The sequence below is a fragment of the Hevea brasiliensis genome, chromosome 4 (genome assembly GCF_030052815.1).
Source record: "Hevea brasiliensis isolate MT/VB/25A 57/8 chromosome 4, ASM3005281v1, whole genome shotgun sequence".
Lineage (NCBI taxonomy): Eukaryota > Viridiplantae > Streptophyta > Magnoliopsida > Malpighiales > Euphorbiaceae > Hevea > Hevea brasiliensis.
Window position 1 is genome coordinate 93,988,657 of NC_079496.1, and position 15,607 is coordinate 94,004,263.

Sequence of the window (15,607 nt, forward strand, 5' to 3'; positions counted from 1 at the left end):
GTAATTGTTCTGCCGAGTGATGGAATGCACATCACCCTCCTTCTTTTTGCCAAAACTGGCATTTTTCTTTGCAGGGTTCTCAGTCAACTCCTGCAGTCGTCCCATCCTTAAGTTGGCTTCTATTCTCTCACCAGCTTGGATGATGTCTGAGAAGCTATTGGAAGTGTTTCCAATCATCAGATTGAAGTATGGAGCCTTCAATGTCTCAATGAACAGGGAGCAAAGCTCGTTATCAGTAACCGGAGGACATACATCCGTTGCTTTCTCTCTCCATCTCTGAGCATATTCTTTGAAGCTTTCCCTGTCCCTCTGCACCAAGTTTTGGAGATCTCTCCTTGTGGGGCCACGTCAGCTTGAACTTGTATTGCTTCAGGAAAGCATCTGTGACACCCCTTACCCGACTACAGTGTAGCCGAGCAAGTTATGCCACTCAGTGTGCCGGAGCACTCTATTTTATCTTAATTCATTTTTTTTTATCGTAGTTTTGAATATAACTTGTGAAATATAATATATTTAAGCCGTTTATCGAAATTATTATTTATTTGAGGTTCCGAAAATTTTATGGAAAATCCGGCGGAGTACCGGCTAAAAATGGAGAAAACAGTTCTTCGAAACCTGTGAAAAACACTTCCAATATTCACATTCAATCATTTCCAAACTCCAATATCAAAATCTCATCAATATTTCTGAATTTCAGTTCTCAATATTTGTCAACCATTCATTTCTCAATCATTCATCCATCTCATATGATACCATGCATATATGATAGATAAACATTCACTTTTCCATTTACAACCACACTTTACATTATTTACATGAATATCAAAATATATTACATAAGTTCAAATACATATGAGAAAATAAAATCAATTACCAAATACCAAAATGACATCTAGCGTCCTACCAATGCACTGCTGACAGTGAGGTGACACAGACACTATGCAGAACTGTGAACTGCCTTACCGAACTCGTGGTCTATCGCCCTCTGTCAATCTTTCGCACTCACGCGTTGCAAAGCGACGCGCTAAGCATAAAGCTTAGTGGTGCAAATAATAAAATAGAAAGAAATAATATGCAATATAAAAATCATAATTTCTTAGCCATTGTGTTCATAAGAACTGAATAATTACCAACTTAGTGTTTAGTCGAGGGCAAATCTTGTTTTATGATATTAACTTCTTCATGACTTTTAAGTTTCTTTGTATTCTATCGTAATCATTCCTGATATTTAGTTTTCTTATTTTCTTTAACAATCAGTTCAATTACAGTTATACTTTTCCATGCCCAAGTAACCTATACAAATTGACCGGACTGGATAAACGGGTAAACTAGCACTGGGTACTGTGTACTCGGCCGTCACACCATTGGTCACAATGTGTCTCTCGGTGTAAACAGAATGGCTAATAAGCCATATAAACAATAAGGCATAAAGCCAAGTAAAACATCATAATCAGTATAGCCATAGGCTATCACATCACAGAATGGCAATGAAGCCATATATCATACGCGATCGCTATCGTAACCCTATTGGCATGCCAACCTATCCAAACCAATCACATTAGGCCTACTAGGGCATTTGATACTTTTGAATTCTTCAATTTTTTTGAATTTCAAGTTTTTATGTCACTATTCACTTCAATAGTCAACAAAAAGTTGACTTTTGCATAGAACATAGGTGCATTGGTTTTAACACTCCCAATGTACCCCATTTTGCATTTAAAACTTATTAGTTTTGGTCACTTTCTCAAAGTTTAGGTCATTTTGGCAAAATTGCCAATTTTTGGTTTTGGTGTCACTATTCACCTCATTGGTCAACAAAAATGTTGACTTTTGGGTAGAAAATATGTACATTGACTTTGGCACTCCCAATATACCACATTTGGTGTTTAAAACTTGTTGGCATTAAGTGTTAATACCATTTCAAAGTGTAAACCCACACAAGCAAAATTTTCAGTTTTGGTGAGTCAATTTCACTGTTCCATTGGACACTGTTACTGTTGGAATTTGAAGAAATGTAAAGCATGAAAGTTGTTCCTTATTTTGTCTAGTTAAATTTCTTTTTTTGAATCACTTCATTTGGAGTTTTTTATCTCCAGATATGGCTCAAAAACCCAAGCTGTCCGGATACGCATTCTGCAGAAATTTACCATATCTACAGTGCATGAACAGTAACTTGAGTCACTTGGTTGAATGGGTTCTGGCCATAATTTGGGGTAGGTTCCTTCATAAAAGTTGTTTGTCTATGTCTTAACTTGTTGCTGTAAAAATTTCAGGCCAATTGACCAAATCTACAGTGAGTTATGGCCAAATGAACAGTTACTGTTAATTTGGCAAATTCTGCAGAATTCAGTGCAGGGTATCCGGATTGTGGCTGAGTTTTGACCCTTTTGCTTTGGTCTTTTGGGCATAGTTTCTTCAGCAAAAATGTGCCATTATAAGCCTAGTTTCATGTCCAATTGGCCAAACACCAATTGGACTAACACAGCCCAAGTTATGGCTGTGCAAAGGGACTGAATTTTCAGTCCCTATGCTGCTGTCCTAGGGCAGATTTCACTTTCACTTTACCCTACCATTTTTCAGTTCTAATTATGGTCAACATATCCAAAATGGTCACTTATTGACCATTAGAGTGTTCTTTAATAGGTTGGTCAGCCAAGTCACTTTTTCATGCCTCAAAACCCTAGTGTCCAAGGCAATTTATCCATAAACCTCCTTTAGCACCCTAGTTAAACATCTAGGTAATTATATAACTTAAATACAATCTCCAACTCATGCTAAGTCCATTAAAAACATTCAAAACACTCCCTTATTGGTTCTTCTTAGGGCTGCCGAAATTGAAGTGTTCATACCGATAGATTTTTTGTTCATTTAAACTACAAATCTTACTAAGTTCAAGTCCAAAATCATGGAATTAAAGAGTTTAATGGGTATAAGTGCACTAACCTTGTTTGAGCAGAATTTCCAAAGCCCTAAACCTCACTTTTCTTCCTTTCCTTGGCTGCCAAAAGCTTCTCCAAGTGATATGGGCAAGGTTTAATGAAAGGGGTTAGGGTTTAGTGGTGGAAACTCATGGGAAATGGAGGTAATGAAAGAAAATTTTAATGGAGGGAGGAAGAAGAGAGGATCACGTTTTTATGGAAGAAGAAGAAGAAGCACGCAGCGGGTTTTGTAATTGTTTAGGTCTTCTTTTATCTCTTTATTAGTTAGTCAAATAATGGCTAAATTTTGATTGGTCATAGTTTTTCTTGATGACATCATAATTCCCATTTACTTACTTTTCTTCTTACTTTTGTTTTCTTATTTTCATTTCTCATTTTTAATAAATTTTTCATCAACATTAATTCATATTTTATGTCATATTAATTATTTACTCAACTGGACAAGTCGGCCAAAAATCACCTCGGAAGGCGAAATGACCAAAATGCCCTCCGTTTGGCTTAACGGGTCAAAATCGTCTGTACCGATTGAAAAATTTTTCTAGGTATTTTCTTGGCATTCTAATGCCATGGGAACCTCAATTACCCTTCTCTGGAGTCCCAAAAATTATTTTATAATTTTTCCCCCAGGTCTAGGGCTCCTCGTTGCAGAACCGAACTTCCTCCTGCTACCCATTGCTTGGGCACCGGCTCGTTTTACTTGGTTGTATTTTATTTTCTAAAATTTTTACTAAATTTTTCTTATTAATATTTGAGTTAATTATAGTTCCTGACTTTAGTTTAATTATTTTTCCGGACGTTCTAGCTGTCCGGACCGACACCGGTCACCGAATGAGAATGTACGGAATGATTCTCGAGGGTGTTACAACTCTTCCCCTATAATTTAAATTTCGTCCTCGAAATTTACCTGACTTAAGTAATCGAGGAGTTGCTACCTCCTTGTTTCTTCACTTCCTTGTATCGCCTCATCAGTGTCTGGGTTTGGCTCTTCCTGAGCTTCCATAACATATACTTGTGGTGCCACCCTGACTTCGGGCTTTTCAACTGTCTCAGAAACAATCTTCTGTGTAATGTCAGCCGTTTCTGCTCTACCCGATCCTTTACCCCTTTGAACTATAGGGGAAGGTCTATGAACTTGTACAGGAGCTATTGAGCCACTCCTCTGAGGGCAATCTCTTATGAAATGATCCGTAGCCCCACACTTGAAACACTCTCCAGTTAACAGTCGACACTCCCCTCTGTGTCTTCTACCACAATGCATACTCAATTATTCGCTTAATCACCTAATATACCAACCCTCGATGCGTTTTAGGTAAATTAGGTTTTAGTGTCGTTAATATGTCACACTCGATAGGGTTTTAGGTTTGGTATGTTTTACCAAAGTCATTTCCTCGCTTAGTGCATTTTAATGCAAATTCTTTGGATTCGGAACACTGGTTTGACCTAACCGGACGATCTAGTTCCTCGGTTTTCGGGTCTCGGTCGAAACTACAAACTTGTAGATCTAGGTCTTATTGCACGCGTGCAAAATTTCAGGTCAATCCGAGTTAAGTAGACCAAGTTATGGTCATTACACTATTGCTGGTCAAGTGGTACCATTTTAGGTCAATTTTAGGTCAAATTGGTCAATTCTGGTTCGGCCAGTTTTTGGACCCGAATTTGTGCAAGTTGTTTGACTTGCTTATGGTCATTTCTGGGCTTTGGTGTCTTCATAAGACTTGTAGGTATGGGTCTTAACTATTCTTGGTCAAAATTTCAGGTCAATTGGACCTGGTTTGAGTGAGTTATGGCCTAAACACTCACTGCTGCCCAATTGGTCATTTTTCAGGTCCTAATTGCACCTAATCCGAATTGGTCATTTTTTTAGGTCACTTTGCAAGCAGAATTTTGGCATGGTTTCTCAATGAAAGTTGGCACATTTTGTGCCTAGTTTCACCTCAAATTGGTCTCATACCAATTGAGGTTACACATTCAAGGTTATAGGCTAAAATATACACTGCCCTCAATATGCATTTCACACCCCAACTTCAAACACATACTCACCTTGCAAGGTTTACTTCCATACCCTACCAAACTGTTTTGGCACATTACCAAAAACATTTTCTACATTACATTAGCATTATTTTGGGCAGATTCCAATCACCCTCAACACACCAAATATCATTCACAATTACAATTTCTAAATACCATTACAACCACACCTAAACATTACAAACTTTACATACACTTTACAACATTCATTCACATACATATCATCAATCCTTCTAGGTCAATATTCTGACCACTCTTCCTTCAATATACACCATCACTCAAGTATCCACAAGCTGCCACAAACCATTCTTCAACATTACATTGCCGTACCAATATACAATTTCCCATCCAAGTGCATAAATCACCATATAAACATGAAGTAAATCACTAGGTTACTAAATCACCATGATCAACATTATTTCTCATCAATTATATGCATATTAAATCATCAAAAATGTGACCCCATGGCTGTCCAAAATGGAAACAACAATAACCCTTCAAACTCAAAATTTTCCTTCACCAAACTAACACCCATAACATAAACATGAACTTTAACAAAGGATTTCTCAAAAATGCAAACTTACCTTTATTTGTAACTTGCTAAACCTTCACCAAACTTCCCAAAATTGGTATCAATATCTTCCTTGTGATGTGTAGACAAATTTTAGTGAAGAACACTAAGTGATTTGAGTTGGAATGAAGGGAGTTAAGAGAGCTTAAGTGAAACGGTCATGGATGTTTTCTCTCACCATCAATTCGGCATATTTGATGGAATGGAGAAGATGAACTATCTGGTGGGTTTAGTGGACTTACACCTGCCATACTTAATGTTTAATTAATCCTATAGTGGTCCACTAAGAAGAATTAAATCATATATTAAGTTAACTTTCCCATAATCCACATTTAACCCATGATTTCCACTATTTATTTTAGGTACCACCAAATTAATTTTTCATTTCATTTTCTAAGTGTAATACTATTTATTTTTAATGGACATTTAGGTCAAAAGACACTTGGGATGTCAAATGACCATAATGCCCCTGTTGGTGGCTTTCCGATTTTTAGTAACACCGTATTTTATCTGCTTTTCGATTTCTCACTTTTCTTTGTACTAATTATTTAATTTTTCTTTATTCTTTATAATGAGATTTATACTTCATTAAGGGTCTATTTATGTCCAAAAATGTTTTCGGGGTTCCATGATCCGAGGGTTAGTCAACGGTCCACGCCGTGACTTCCCGGTGCGGTCACCCATCGCTAGGTTTCCCGGCTCACTTACTCGGTTACATTTCTTTACTATGATTTTTCCTTTGTTTTTCTTTTCTTGTATTTCATTATTTTATGTCTCCTCACTCATATTGAGGTACGGTTCTAGGCATCCTAGTTGTCCAGGACAACACCGGTCACCGGGAGCGTGACGCACTCACCGAACTTTTGGGTGTTACATATTTCACTAAGTGGCAGGGGAAGAGGTGGATCAGGATTTCATGGTGGTCTCGGGTTATTTTGAGGTGGTCTGGGTTGAGTAGGTGGAGGAGGTGGTCTAGGTTGGCAATTTGTCAGTGGTGGATACTGTGGGCGCGGGTGAGGATAATTTGGAAAAGGGGGTGGAATGTTTGTAATAGTTTGGCCATGAGGGGGAGGATATGGCCAGTAGTTACTTTGAGGAAGTGGGGAGTGATTGTTCTGCCAGGTGATGGAATGCACATCACCCTCCTTCTTTTTGCCAAAACTGGCATTTTTCTTTGCAGGGTTCTCAGTCAACTCCTGCAGTCATCCCATCCTTAAGTTGGCTATTCTCTCACCAGCTTGGATGATGTCTAAGAAGCTATTGGAAGTGTTTCCAATCATCAGATTGAAGTATGGAGCCTTCAATGTCTCAATGAACAGGGAGCAAAGCTCGTTATCAGTAACCGGAGGACATACATCCGTTGCTTTCTCTCTCCATCTCTGAGCATATTCTTTGAAGCTTTCCCTGTCCCTCTGCACCAAGTTTTGGAGATCTCTCCTTGTGGGGGCCACGTCGCAGTTGAACTTGTATTGCTTGGAAAGCATCATGACACCTACCCGACTACGGTGTAGCCGAGCAAGTTATGCCACTCAGTGTGCCGGAGCACTCTATTTTATCTTAATTCATTTTTTTTTATCGTAGTTTTGAATATAACTTGTGAAATATAATATATTTAAGCCGTTTATCGAAATTATTATTTATTTGAGGTTCCGAAAATTTTATGGAAAATCCGGCGGAGTACCGGCTAAAAATGGAGAAAACAGTTCTTCGAAACCTGTGAAAAACACTTCCAATATTCACATTCAATCATTTCCAAACTCCAATATCAAAATCTCATCAATATTTCTGAATTTCAGTTCTCAATATTTGTCAACCATTCATTTCTCAATCATTCATCCATCTCATATGATACCATGCATATATGATAGATAAACATTCACTTTTCCATTTACAACCACACTTTACATTATTTACATGAATATCAAAATATATTACATAAGTTCAAATACATATGAGAAAATAAAATCAATTACCAAATACCAAAATGACATCTAGCGTCCTACCAATGCACTGCTGACAGTGAGGTGACACAGACACTATGCGAGCGTGAAGCGCCTTACCGAATCGTGGTCTCATCGGCCCTCTGTCCAATCTTCAGTACCTACGCGTTGCAAAAGCGACGCGCTAAGCATAAAGCTTAGTGGTGCAAATAATAAAATAGAAAGAAATAATATGCAATATAAAAATCATAATTTCTTAGCCATTGTGTTCATAAGAACTGAATAATTACCAACTTAGTGTTTAGTCGAGGGCAAATCTTGTTTTATGATATTAACTTCTTCATGACTTTTAAGTTTCTTTGTATTCTATCGTAATCATTCCTGATATTTAGTTTTCTTATTTTCTTTAACAATCAGTTCAATTACAGTTATACTTTTCCATGCCCAAGTAACCTATACAAATTGACCGGACTGGATAAACGGGTAAACTAGCACTGGGTACCAGGTACCTCGGGCCGTCACACCATTGGTCACAATGTGTCTCTCGGTGTGCAAACAGAATGGCTAATAAGCCATATAAACAATAAGGCATAAAGCCAAGTAAAACATCATAATCAGTATAGCCATAGGCTATCACATCACAGAATGGCAATGAAGCCATATATCATACGCAGTACTGCTATCAGAACCCTATTGGCATGCCAACCTATCCAAACCAATCACATTAGGCCTACTAGGGCATTTGATACTTTTGAATTCTTCAATTTTTTTGAATTTCAAGTTTTTATGTCACTATTCACTTCAATAGTCAACAAAAAGTTGACTTTTGCATAGAACATAGGTGCATTGGTTTTAACACTCCCAATGTACCCCATTTTGCATTTAAAACTTATTAGTTTTGGTCACTTTCTCAAAGTTTAGGTCATTTTGGCAAAATTGCCAATTTTTGGTTTTGGTGTCACTATTCACCTCATTGGTCAACAAAAATGTTGACTTTTGGGTAGAAAATATGTACATTGACTTTGGCACTCCCAATATACCACATTTGGTGTTTAAAACTTGTTGGCATTAAGTGTTAATACCATTTCAAAGTGTAAACCCACACAAGCAAAATTTTCAGTTTTGGTGAGTCAATTTCACTGTTCCATTGGACACTGTTACTGTTGGAATTTGAAGAAATGTAAAGCATGAAAGTTGTTCCTTATTTTGTCTAGTTAAATTTCTTTTTTTGAATCACTTCATTTGGAGTTTTTTATCTCCAGATATGGCTCAAAAACCCAAGCTGTCCGGATACGCATTCTGCAGAAATTTACCATATCTACAGTGCATGAACAGTAACTTGAGTCACTTGGTTGAATGGGTTCTGGCCATAATTTGGGGTAGGTTCCTTCATAAAAGTTGTTTGTCTATGTCTTAACTTGTTGCTGTAAAAATTTCAGGCCAATTGACCAAATCTACAGTGAGTTATGGCCAAATGAACAGTTACTGTTAATTTGGCAAATTCTGCAGAATTCAGTGCAGGGTATCCGGATTGTGGCTGAGTTTTGACCCTTTTGCTTTGGTCTTTTGGGCATAGTTTCTTCAGCAAAAATGTGCCATTATAAGCCTAGTTTCATGTCCAATTGGCCAAACACCAATTGGACTAACACAGCAAGTTATGGCTGTGCAAAGGGACTGAATTTTCAGTCCCTATGCTTTGTGTCCTAGGGCAGATTTCACTTTCACTTTACCCTACCATTTTTCAGTTCTAATTATGGTCAACATATCCAAAATGGTCACTTATTGACCATTAGAGTGTTCTTTAATAGGTTGGTCAGCCAAGTCACTTTTTCATGCCTCAAAACCCTAGTGTCCAAGGCAATTTATCCATAAACCTCCTTTAGCACCCTAGTTAAACATCTAGGTAATTATATAACTTAAATACAATCTCCAACTCATGCTAAGTCCATTAAAAACATTCAAAACACTCCCTTATTGGTTCTTCTTAGGGCTGCGAAATTGAAGTGTTCATACCGATAGATTTTTTGTTCATTTAAACTACAAATCTTACTAAGTTCAAGTCCAAAATCATGGAATTAAAGAGTTTAATGGGTATAAGTGCACTAACCTTGTTTGAGCAGAATTTCCAAAGCCCTAAACCTCACTTTTCTTCCTTTCCTTGGCTGCCAAAAGCTTCTCCAAGTGATATGGGCAAGGTTTAATGAAAGGGGTTAGGGTTTAGTGGTGGAAACTCATGGGAAATGGAGGTAATGAAAGAAAATTTTAATGGAGGGAGGAAGAAGAGAGGATCACGTTTTTAAGGAAGAAGAAGAAGAAGAAAGCAGCTGGTTTTTAATTGTTTAGGTCTTCTTTTATCTCTTTATTAGTTAGTCAAATAATGGCTAAATTTTGATTGGTCATAGTTTTTCTTGATGACATCATAATTCCCATTTACTTACTTTTCTTCTTACTTTTGTTTTCTTATTTTCATTTCTCATTTTTAATAAATTTTTCATCAACATTAATTCATATTTTATGTCATATTAATTATTTACTCAACTGGACAAGTCGGCCAAAAATCACCTCGGAAGGCGAAATGACCCAAATGCCCTCCGTTTGGCTGATCGGGTCACAATCGTGCATCAGATTGAAAAATTTTTCTAGGTATTTTCTTGGCATTCTAATGCCATGGGAACCTCAATTACCCTTCTCTGGAGTCCCAAAAATTATTTTATAATTTTTCCCAGTCTAGGGCTCCTCGTTGCGAAACGCAACTTCCCTCCGATTACCCATTGCTTGGGCATAGGCTGCGTTTACTTGGTTGTATTTTATTTTCTAAAATTTTTACTAAATTTTTCTTATTAATATTTGAGTTAATTATAGGTTCTGACTTTAGTTTAATTATTTTTCGGACGTTCTAGGTATGGGACCGACCGATCAAGAGCAGTAGAATGTGCGGAATGATTACCGGGAGGGTGTTACAACTCTTCCCCTATAATTTAAATTTCGTCCTCGAAATTTACCTGACTTAAGTAATCGAGGAGTTGCTACCTCCTTGTTTCTTCACTTCCTTGTATCGCCTCATCAGTGTCTGGGTTTGGCTCTTCCTGAGCTTCCATAACATATACTTGTGGTGCCACCCTGACTTCGGGCTTTTCAACTGTCTCAGAAACAATCTTCTGTGTAATGTCAGCCGTTTCTGCTCTACCCGATCCTTTACCCCTTTGAACTATAGGGGAAGGTCTATGAACTTGTACAGGAGCTATTGAGCCACTCCTCTGAGGGCAATCTCTTATGAAATGATCCGTAGCCCCACACTTGAAACACTCTCCAGTTAACAGTCGACACTCCCCTCTGTGTCTTCTACCACAATGCATACTCAATTATTCGCTTAATCACCTAATATACCAACCCTCGATGCGTTTTAGGTAAATTAGGTTTTAGTGTCGTTAATATGTCACACTCGATAGGGTTTTAGGTTTGGTATGTTTTACCAAAGTCATTTCCTCGCTTAGTGCATTTTAATGCAAATTGCTGGATTCCGGAACACTGGTTTGACCTAACCGGACGATCTAGTTCCCTCGGTTTTCGGGTCTCGGTCGAAACTACAAACTTGTAGATCTAGGTCTTATTGCACGCGGTGCAAAATTTCAGGTCAATCCGAGTTAAGTAGACCAAGTTATGGTCATTACACTATTGCTGGTCAAGTGGTACCATTTTAGGTCAATTTTAGGTCAAATTGGTCAATTCTGGTTCGGCCAGTTTTTGGACCCGAATTTGTGCAAGTTGTTTGACTTGCTTATGGTCATTTCTGGGCTTTGGTGTCTTCATAAGACTTGTAGGTATGGGTCTTAACTATTCTTGGTCAAAATTTCAGGTCAATTGGACCTGGTTTGAGTGAGTTATGGCCTAAACACTCACTGCTGCCCAATTGGTCATTTTTCAGGTCCTAATTGCACCTAATCCGAATTGGTCATTTTTAGGTCACTTTGCAAGCAGAATTTTGGCATGGTTTCTCAATGAAAGTTGGCACATTTTGTGCCTAGTTTCACCTCAAATTGGTCTCATACCAATTGAGGTTACACATTCAAGGTTATAGGCTAAAATATACACTGCCCTCAATATGCATTTCACACCCCAACTTCAAACACATACTCACCTTGCAAGGTTTACTTCCATACCCTACCAAACTGTTTTGGCACATTACCAAAAACATTTTCTACATTACATTAGCATTATTTTGGGCAGATTCCAATCACCCTCAACACACCAAATATCATTCACAATTACAATTTCTAAATACCATTACAACCACACCTAAACATTACAAACTTTACATACACTTTACAACATTCATTCACATACATATCATCAATCCTTCTAGGTCAATATTCTGACCACTCTTCCTTCAATATACACCATCACTCAAGTATCCACAAGCTGCCACAAACCATTCTTCAACATTACATTGCCGTACCAATATACAATTTCCCATCCAAGTGCATAAATCACCATATAAACATGAAGTAAATCACTAGGTTACTAAATCACCATGATCAACATTATTTCTCATCAATTATATGCATATTAAATCATCAAAAATGTGACCCCATGGCTGTCCAAAATGGAAACAACAATAACCCTTCAAACTCAAAATTTTCCTTCACCAAACTAACACCCATAACATAAACATGAACTTTAACAAAGGATTTCTCAAAAATGCAAACTTACCTTTATTTGTAACTTGCTAAACCTTCACCAAACTTCCCAAAATTGGTATCAATATCTTCCTTGTGATGTGTAGACAAATTTTAGTGAAGAACACTAAGTGATTTGAGTTGGAATGAAGGGAGTTAAGAGAGCTTAAGTGAAACGGCCATGGATGTTTTCTCTCACCATCAATTCGGCATATTTGATGGAATGGAGAAGATGAACTATCTGGTGGGTTTAGTGGACTTACACCTGCCATACTTAATGTTTAATTAATCCTATAGTGGTCCACTAAGAAGAATTAAATCATATATTAAGTTAACTTTCCCATAATCCACATTTAACCCATGATTTCCACTATTTATTTTAGGTACCACCAAATTAATTTTTCATTTCATTTTCTAAGTGTAATACTATTTATTTTTAATGGACATTTAGGTCAAAAGACACTTCGGGATGTCAAATGACCATAATGCCCCTGTTCGGGTGGCTTTCCCGATTTTTCGGTAACACCGTATTTTGTCTGTTTTTCGATTTCTCACTTTTCTTTGTACTAATTATTTAATTTTTCTTTAATCTTTCTAATGAGATTTATACTTCAATAAGGGTCTATTTATGTCCTAAAATGTTTTCGGGGTTCCATGATCCGGGGGTTAGTCAACGGTCCACGTAGTGACTTCAGTCTGATCACCATCGCTAGGTTTCCCGGCTCACTTACTCGGTTACATTTCTTTACTATGATTTTTCCTTTGTTTTTCTTTTCTTGTATTTCATTATTTTATGTCTCCTCACTCATATTGAGGTACGGTTCTAGGCATCCTAGCTGTCCGGACAACACTGGTCACCGGAGCAGCAGAACGCACTACCGAACTTTGGGGTGTTACATATTTCACTAAGTGGCAGGGGAAGAGGTGGATCAGGATTTCATGGTGGTCTCGGGTTATTTTGAGGTGGTCTGGGTTGAGTAGGTGGAGGAGGTGGTCTAGGTTGGCAATTTGTCAGTGGTGGATACTGTGGGCGCGGGTGAGGATAATTTGGAAAAGGGGGTGGAATGTTTGTAATAGTTTGGCCATGAGGGGGAGGATATGGCCAGTAGTTACTTTGAGGAAGTGGGGAGTAATTGTTCTGCCGAGTGATGGAATGCACATCACCCTCCTTCTTTTTGCCAAAACTGGCATTTTTCTTTGCAGGGTTCTCAATCAACTCCTGCAGTCGTCCCATCCTTAAGTTGGCTTCTATTCTCTCACCAGCTTGGATGATGTCTAAGAAGCTATTGGAAGTGTTTCCAATCATCAGATTGAAGTATGGAGCCTTCAATGTCTCAATGAACAGGGAGCAAAGCTCGTTATCAGTAACCGGAGGACATACATCCGTTGCTTTCTCTCTCCATCTCTGAGCATATTCTTTGAAGCTTTCCCTGTCCCTCTGCACCAAGTTTTGGAGATCTCTCCTTGTGGGGGCCACGTCGCAGTTGAACTTGTATTGCTTCAGGAAAGCATCTGTGACACCCCTTACCCGACTACAGTGTAGCCGAGCAAGTTATGCCACTCAGTGTGCCGGAGCACTCTATTTTATCTTAATTCATTTTTTTTTATCGTAGTTTTGAATATAACTTGTGAAATATAATATATTTAAGCCGTTTATCGAAATTATTATTTATTTGAGGTTCCGAAAATTTTATGGAAAATCCGGCGGAGTACCGGCTAAAAATGGAGAAAACAGTTCTTCGAAACCTGTGAAAAACACTTCCAATATTCACATTCAATCATTTCCAAACTCCAATATCAAAATCTCATCAATATTTCTGAATTTCAGTTCTCAATATTTGTCAACCATTCATTTCTCAATCATTCATCCATCTCATATGATACCATGCATATATGATAGATAAACATTCACTTTTCCATTTACAACCACACTTTACATTATTTACATGAATATCAAAATATATTACATAAGTTCAAATACATATGAGAAAATAAAATCAATTACCAAATACCAAAATGACATCTAGCGTCCTACCAATGCACTGCTGACAGTGAGGTGACACAGACACTATGCAGAACTGTGAACTGCCTTACCGAATCTGTGGTCTACTGGCCCTCTGTCCAATCTTCAGTACCTACGCGTTGCAAAAGCGACGCGCTAAGCATAAAGCTTAGTGGTGCAAATAATAAAATAGAAAGAAATAATATGCAATATAAAAATCATAATTTCTTAGCCATTGTGTTCATAAGAACTGAATAATTACCAACTTAGTGTTTAGTCGAGGGCAAATCTTGTTTTATGATATTAACTTCTTCATGACTTTTAAGTTTCTTTGTATTCTATCGTAATCATTCCTGATATTTAGTTTTCTTATTTTCTTTAACAATCAGTTCAATTACAGTTATACTTTTCCATGCCCAAGTAACCTATACAAATTGACCGATTTGGATAAGCGGGTAAACTAGCACCAGTACCTCGGGTACGTCACACCATTGGTCACAATGTGTCTCTCGTGTGCAAACAGAATGGCTAATAAGCCATATAAACAATAAGGCATAAAGCCAAGAAAAACATAATAATCAGTATAGCCATAGGCTATCACATCACAGAAATGCAATTAAGCCATATATCATACGCAGAACTGCTATCAGAACACTATTGGCATGCCAACCTATCCAAACCAATCACATTAGGCCTACTAGGGCATTTGATACTTTTGAATTCTTCAATTTTTTGAATTTCAAGTTTTTATGTCACTATTCACTTCAATAGTCAACAAAAGTTGACTTTTGCATAGAACATAGGTGCATTGGTTTTAACACTCCCAATGTACCCCATTTTGCATTTAAAACTTATTAGTTTTGGTCACTTTCTCAAAGTTTAGGTCATTTTGGCAAAATTGCCAATTTTTGGTTTTGGTGTCACTATTCACCTCATTGGTCAACAAAAATGTTGACTTTTGGGTAGAAAATATGTACATTGACTTTGGCACTCCCAATATACCACATTTGGTGTTTAAAACTTGTTGGCATTAAGTGTTAATACCATTTCAAAGTGTAAACCCACACAAGCAAAATTTTCAGTTTTGGTGAGTCAATTTCACTGTTCCATTGGACACTGTTACTGTTGGAATTTGAAGAAATGTAAAGCATGAAAGTTGTTCCTTATTTTGTCTAGTTAAATTTCTTTTTTTGAATCACTTCATTTGGAGTTTTTTATCTCCAGATATGGCTCAAAACCCAAGCTGTCGGATACGCATTCTGCAGAAATTTACCATATCTACAGTGCATGAACAGTAACTTGAGTCACTTGGTTGAATGGGTTCTGGCCATAATTTGGGGTAGGTTCCTTCATAAAAGTTGTTTGTCTATGTCTTAACTTGTTGCTGTAAAAATTTCAGGCCAATTGACCAAATCTACAGTGAGTTATGGCCAAATGAACAGTTACTGTTA